This window comes from Xenopus tropicalis, chromosome 3, assembly GCF_000004195.4.
Source record: "Xenopus tropicalis strain Nigerian chromosome 3, UCB_Xtro_10.0, whole genome shotgun sequence".
In the NCBI taxonomy this organism is placed as follows: Eukaryota; Metazoa; Chordata; class Amphibia; order Anura; family Pipidae; genus Xenopus; species Xenopus tropicalis.
In genome coordinates this window covers 64,055,377-64,062,578 of record NC_030679.2, presented here as the reverse complement: position 1 = coordinate 64,062,578, position 7,202 = coordinate 64,055,377, and the positions used below count along the sequence as shown (strand labels likewise).

Genomic DNA, 7,202 nt, shown 5'->3' with positions numbered 1-7,202 from the left:
GGCTTGTACAGTACAAAACCCACGTAATCCTCTAATGCAGTTTCCAAATAATCAATGTTATGTGTAATTCACATTCCCTCTGAAGATGAGAGACCAGCAGAGCATTACAGAATGAAAACCAATATATGGTTCATATCTTCCCAATCAGTAGCCTAGGAAGAAGTTAAAAAAAATACTTTCCCAGAATCACAAGATTAAATGTACCGCTGCACCTTAGAACGTATAAAGTTATCAAATGCATAATCATGTTTCTTGTTCAAACTTCCATAAAATGACAGTCAAAATGTGCGCCAGGCTACACAAGTAATAGAGATGTGCTCATTTTATTGCAGCATGCTTGATATCATTCAGTATAGAGTTTCACTAAGAACCCCTGCTCCTGTTTGCATTAGAACAGTTTTTCCATTTATTCACTACTTTCCCCGACTCTGCTTTGTACCATTGTTTAACACTGGGAGTCCTTTCCAAACAGAAAGGGGTGCTATTAGAGAGAAATGCATGCTGAGCTTGAGCTCCTTGTGAAATAACAAGGATTGGGTAGTCTCACATTACAAATTCATGTGGTGGGCTGTAATGGAGTAAATCAGTCTTACCTGTGCTACTACACCTATACACCCCTACTTTCAAGGGTTATTGTTGCCTGTCCAAGGCCAATTCAGTCTACTCCTTAATCTTACTTATACTCTCCTATCAACCTTCTCCATGTTTTCCATGTGTCAGTTGGCAGGTTTAAATGCACACGATATATTAAATTGTGTTGCCTTCATATTTTAAAAACACTGGGCAAAGCTCAGCATATTTAAAGTAAATGCTTTGGCAAAGCCTATTAAACATAGGACTTACACTGACACCAGTCAGTGTCAAAGCTACAGACAGAAAAGCTCTCTAGCTTGTTTCAGGATTAAACAGTTGGCCCCCATGTGGTTACACAAGGTTCCATGGATTTGGGCCAACCCAATCATCCCTGTTAGGCACTGAGGCCTGGAAGAAGCAAGGTGCAGAAGTCACAAAAGAGAAGAATCATTTCATAGGATCAGAGAAAGCACTAAATAATTGCATATAATAACAAAATGATATCAGAGATGAGCATAGCATATAAATAAGCAGTCACTTTTTAATGGAAAAATGCTGAACTGGGTATTACACTTATAAGAATTAATTTGCAAAGATTTGTAAAATGGAATTTGAGATTTAAGCCTCTAAGTGATTGCATATTTTGGTAAAGCAAAATAAGATTCCTTTATTAATGTAAATATTTATTGTAGCCATTATACAAGTGCAGTCATTTATTTCTGTTATATTGTTTTGATTTGGTGGCCCCTAAAATACATCATTATTATTTAACAGAGTAATATTAAACTGTCACAGTATGACAATAGAGACTGAAATAATACCTCTCGTCCAGAATACAACATACAAATGCCCTTCATAAATAAATTTGAGAAGTAGCAACCCATATCAACACCACTTTAGGCATTCGTGCCCTGATGTTCTGAATGTAAAAATCCTCCAGGAAGAGCTTGAGGCTATCACAGCCTAATAACAGATTCAAGACTAAGAAGTCTATAGCAAAGGCATTCTTGATAAAGTGCATATTGTGCTTATGTTGCAGCAACCAGAAGTTTACTGCAGTTATGTGTCTTTGACTGAAAATTCTAGCCGAGTAAGGTATCTAAATAATGTATTACTGTGATGTCTAGCACTGAATTATATTCCATTAATATTTCATTTTGGATGCAGAGATTATTTTATTTACTGGTTCACAGTGAGATTACAGATACATAGCTTTAGAATTCTTTTTCAACAAAACAAGAAGCACTATAAGAGTTATTGAAGACATGCACTGCTGAATTTATCCCATAAATAAATCAGACCAAGGCATGTCGTGGCTCACCAGCTATTGCAGAACTACACCAGAAGGCTTGCCCTGATATAGGATGTTTATTTTTATCTAAAGTCACTGCATGCTCCTGCAAGTGCTGATACTAGTTAGATGCTTCTGTATTGCCTTTCATATGCTTAAGTGATTGTAACAGGGCTACCCATAAACCATAACATGGTATATTTATTGGGCAAATGTACTTAGGTCATTTTCTAGCAATTAGCATAAGGTGTTGGTGCCATTTTAAGACATAAAATCATAAAGGTTAGTGCTGCCAACTGCTACAGAATTTACCTAGAGTGTCCCACACATAGTTCATGTGTAGCCAATCCACAGACAGGCTGGTATATTGAAATCCTTGATCTTATTAGTCCTCCAGGTTACATAAATCCAGTGAGGCTGATGGTTCCATTAGAGTTAAAAGGGCCTAAATGGGAGAATTGTTGGTCTCTGAGCCACCCTCCTTAGTGGAATGTGGTTCCTTTTGCTTAGGCTGGATACAAGTTCTAATAATAGGTTAGACCCATTGTGTCACTCATCTACTGACAACATATGAACAGAAAATACTCACAGTAGGAATGAAGCTCCCATTTTGCAAGGTGCTAGATTCGGCAGAATGGCACCAGTGATCACTGTAGCAAGCTTACTCACCAAATCCCAGAATACTTTAAACATTTATATCCTGTAACACATGGTACTAAATAACCCACATGAAATACAGGTATACATTGAATGCAAAATAAATAGGAATAGCAAACAATTCCATGACAGTGATTTGTTTGAATAAAGCACACAAGAGGTTACACTTTCCTGAAACACTTCAGTGTCATCATTCTGATATTTTAATAATCTAACTTCAGTCTCTTATTCCTTATTTTGGGTACCTAGCAGTCAAAATGTTGTACTACAGAATACCCCAAAAGGAATTATCCAGACTGTTATCCCAGGCGACATTAATTGCCTAGGCAATTATTTTATTTGGCACATTAAAAATTGTATTGGAATTGTTAACGCAAAAGCTTTCCTTTTACCTTGACCCATCTAACCCAAATAAATCAATACCTCAGCATGCAGTGTAGAAAATATTTCCAGACAAAAAGAACTATAAAGCTTTACTACGACAGGAAAAAAATATATTTCTTCAAACCACATCAGTTGCTTTCATATTATGAGCAGGTGTGAGCTCCTTAAAACTAGAACACTTCTGTTTTTTTATTTAACTCCTTAGTGCAAACCTTGGACTGTCTACAATTTCCTGGTTATGACTCTCCCAGGAATTTGAATTATAACAGCGAACAGCCTATGTACAAGAACTCTGAAAGTTTATCTTAATTTCTTCCCATCATATTATTGTAAAAGCAGATTGTACTCCTGGTATATTACAATCCTCATACAGAATATGTAATATTCTAAGTCCATCTTATTTGAGGAGGTACAGCCATAACTATTCTGATTGCATTTCTACTTGGAAATGGCTGAATGCCATTATTTTCTTTCCTTACTATGTGACTGTTCGCAAAAAGTATATGGTTCAGGCACCTTGTCCAGTTGTCACCCTTTTCACTGTGCTGTTTATAGAACCTGAATTTTAGTCAGCTGCAGAATGCCCATGGAATAATGCCTCCCTGTCCCAGCAGTGGACACTGGTTTTGATGTGAAAATTTTTTAATCCCTATACATTTTTTTAACACATATTTTAAATGAATTTTTGCTGAAACCAAATAAATTAGAAGCTTAATGGTTAAGTTGTTTTAATGTGCTTGATGCATTAGGGAAGTTAATCCTTCCAGTGCCAGGAAACACTGGTGGTAGCTTGGGGGTTTCCATGCGTCAATAGACGACACAGCAGTGCCGAATTCAGGATGAAACGTAGGAGGGATTGGGTGGCACAGAGCACAACTATAAGGAAGTACAAAGAGCATGTTCTGAAGCAAGTACCTTTCACAGGAAAGGTACGTTTAGGTGCAACAGATTGTTTTAGGTTTCAGGGCAGGGGTACACGGGGGGATTAGTCGCGGGCACTAATCCCTCTGCAATGCACCGGCTTGAATGTAAATCGCCAGCAGGATGGCAGACAACTTCGGGCAACTGCAGGACATCACAATAACGCCTATGCCATCCCACCGGCGATTTACATTCTAGCCGGTGGGATGGCATTGCCGAGAGATTAGTCGCCCGCAACAACGGAGATTTATTGCGGCATGACTTATCTCCCTGTATACTCCTGCCCTAAGGGTGAAGACACACGGAGCTACTAGTAGCAGCTACCTGTCATTTCTACTAAAATAGACAACTCTGATCATTTACTGATAATTGTCTCTACGTGTCTTTTAGCAGAGGCAATTCTCAGTATTGTCTATGACAGGGTATTCTGGAGTCTAGTAGTCATTAAAAAGTAGCTGCTACTAGTAGCTCCGTGTGTCTTCACCCTTAGGGCTGTGGCAGACGGGGAGACTAGTCACCCGAGACAAATTTTCCTTGTCACGGGCAACAAATTTCCCTGAAACTCCATCCCACTGGCGAAAATGTAAATCGCCGGTGGGGTGGCATACGCCTTGAGAGGAAACTTCGATTTACATTTTCGCGGAGATTATGGGGAGATTAGTCACCCGAAGCAAGGGAATTTGTCGCAGGTGACTAATCTCCCTGTGTGCCAGAGCCCTTAGTGGTTTAGGTGCAACTGATTGTGGAGAAAAGTACAAGTTACCCACTCAGCTTGTGGATTTAAATGAGTCCTAAGATTGTCTGTCATTATTACAGGCAATTGAATTACAATGATAGGCTTATATAAAGAACCTGGTAGCTACCAGGTAAATACCCCTTGTATTTCATGGACATTACAATACAACCACAATGGCTCATTTTTTCACAAAAAACATCCTCTTTCTAAATCTTGATTTTGATTAGATCTTGATTAGATTAGATAAAAGGCCCCCTGCTTTCATATTTTATACTGATTCTGGGGCTGTCATGCAAAACAGCATGTACCTATTTGTTATCTAACAGGTGTGTCTGTCAGCACTTTCTCTCTCATAATGAGATTGTAGGTCACTCAGAACAGAGAGCTGCAATTCAGAGCCAAATATCTATGTAAGTAAAAATGTTATGTTTCTACCTGGCACTCATTAGTCAGACGAGCAGGACTTTACCTGTCAATTGTTTTTGTTTGTTTGGTTTTTTTTAGGTGTTGTTTTATGTTGAAAAGCAATCTGTTTGATTTAGTTGCAATTGTTAATATATACAAGGCAGTTCAGTTTGTACTGATTGGTGTCATTCACTAAACAAAGTTAAAACACTTATTCCACTCTTGCTACTCACTAGATTATTATTTAATGAATTGCCTGAATGGCATGTTTCTCCTCCATTAAAAAGCTGCAGCAGTTTAGTGAAACAATTTGGTACATTGTGCAACAGAAAAGCTGCAGTGACACCTTGTGGCTATATGTTCCTATGAAGCAGAAAATGTATCGAAAATGTCAGTTTCAAATAATTGATGAGAAAAGCTTAAACTAAGATTAGACAAACGGCGATGCAGGTACAGGATCTTATATCTGGAATCCTTGAGACCTCAGATTTTAAAGGGATCTTTTTTTAATTTGGATCAGCATACCATAAGCCTGCTAAAAAAAAATCATTTAAACTTTAAATAAACCCAATAAGATTTGTTTTGCCTTCGATGTGGATTCATGAAGCTTAGTTAACTTCAAGTGCAAGGTACTGTTTTATTATTACAGAAAAAAGGAAAACATTTTTAAAAATGTAAATTATTTGCTTAAAATGTACTCTGTGGGAGATGGCCTTCATGTAATTTGGAGCTTTTGTTTAAGGGATCCCCATACACAAGGATGTGATTTTAGGCTGGAGCAAAAAAGTAATATTGCCTATGGCCCATAAACTGTAGATAGACTGCAAATAGACTGTACATGTGCTGCCTGCAGACTGCTGGGAAGAGAGGTGACTGCAGTTAAAACAATTATCATTAGCATAAGCAGTAATTTCACAGGACATTTTCAGTATTCTCAGTATATCTCATCTGAAAATTGAAATCATTAAGCAGATGTAGGGATTGCAGAGATTTTGTTCCTCAGAATCCTTTGTGATGTATATATGTGATATATATATGTGATGTATATATGTGATGCTATAGCTCAAATAAAAAAGTCACTACTGATATTACCTAAAGTGAGATTGCAGATTATAATGACATCAGACATCATCAACAAGGGCTCTGTATATTAGGGAATAATATACAATTTAAATAAAATGCAAATAAATGTAAATACACCCATCACATTATGCCATTTAAAGTAGTTTTAAAGCAATGTAATGATGCAAATACTAAACAAGTGTAAAATTATTTTATAAAGAAATATAGTTTCTTGGAAAAATACTGTAAATGCTGACAGTAGGGGGGATTTACTAACAATCCGATTTTCATGGTTTTATCCTTTTTAGAAACTAATTTCCATGAATTTTCCATTTATTAAAAGATCTGAACTGAAATAGCAGGAACTAAATAAGAAAACTGCAACTTTTTCATACTGTCGCACAAAAGCCAGCATAAAAAAAACCATGAAGCAAAGAAAGTGTTTCCTGTAAAAATGACATCTGCCATTGACTTTTACATGATCTCAACAGATTTAATTTTTTCATTCAGATTTGTTGCAGTTTTGTTGCATAATAAACCATGAAAAAATTGCAGTTTTTTTCCACGCCAAATTTGGATTTTTTTTTTTTTTTCAACAAAAAACCCCAACAGAAAAAATCAAGCAATAGTCTCTAATCTCTCTGAAATGCTTTTCCACCAAGAACAAATGAAATTGCTGGTGGAAAGGCCTACGTATTGCTTTGGGTTTCCGAAGTCACGCAATGTTTCTTCCTGCAGGCAACTTGCATAAGCTGAAGAGGTGCATAGGCCTTTCCACCAGTAATTACCTTTGTTGCTGGTGGAAAGGCTTTTCAGGGAGATTAATCGCCGGCAGTAGCAAAAATATATTGAGGCTACTAATCTCTCCATGGTACATTACCCTTAGATGCAGGGGCAGGCCAAGCCGACCGGGTGCCCTAGGCAACCCGGTCGGCCAACACCGCCCACCTCCCCCCCCCCCGAACGGCGCATGCGCACCAAAGCACAGGAGGAGGTGCAGGGGGGGCGGGGTGATTAGATCGGTCATTGCCTCCACCGCTAATGACAAGTGGCGGAGGCAATGACAAAGTAGCACTAGGGGTAGGCAGGAGAGGCTCCTGCTTGGCGCCCCTCAATCATTGTGCCCTAGGCAGCTGCCTCTTCTGCCTACCCCTAGTTCCGGCCCTGCTTAGG

At 38.2% G+C, this 7,202-nt stretch overlaps 1 protein-coding gene across 1 annotated transcript in view; it reads left to right on the top strand.

Moving 5' to 3' along the window:
• The first annotated feature begins 4,883 nt into the window (after positions 1-4,883).
• Positions 4,884-7,202, top strand: part of ano6 (anoctamin 6) — a 98,891-nt gene continuing 96,572 nt past the window's right edge. The window contains exon 1 of the mRNA XM_012959928.3: positions 4,884-4,972. The gene's annotated coding sequence lies outside the window, so the exon portion shown is untranslated. The remainder of the gene's footprint in view (positions 4,973-7,202) is intronic.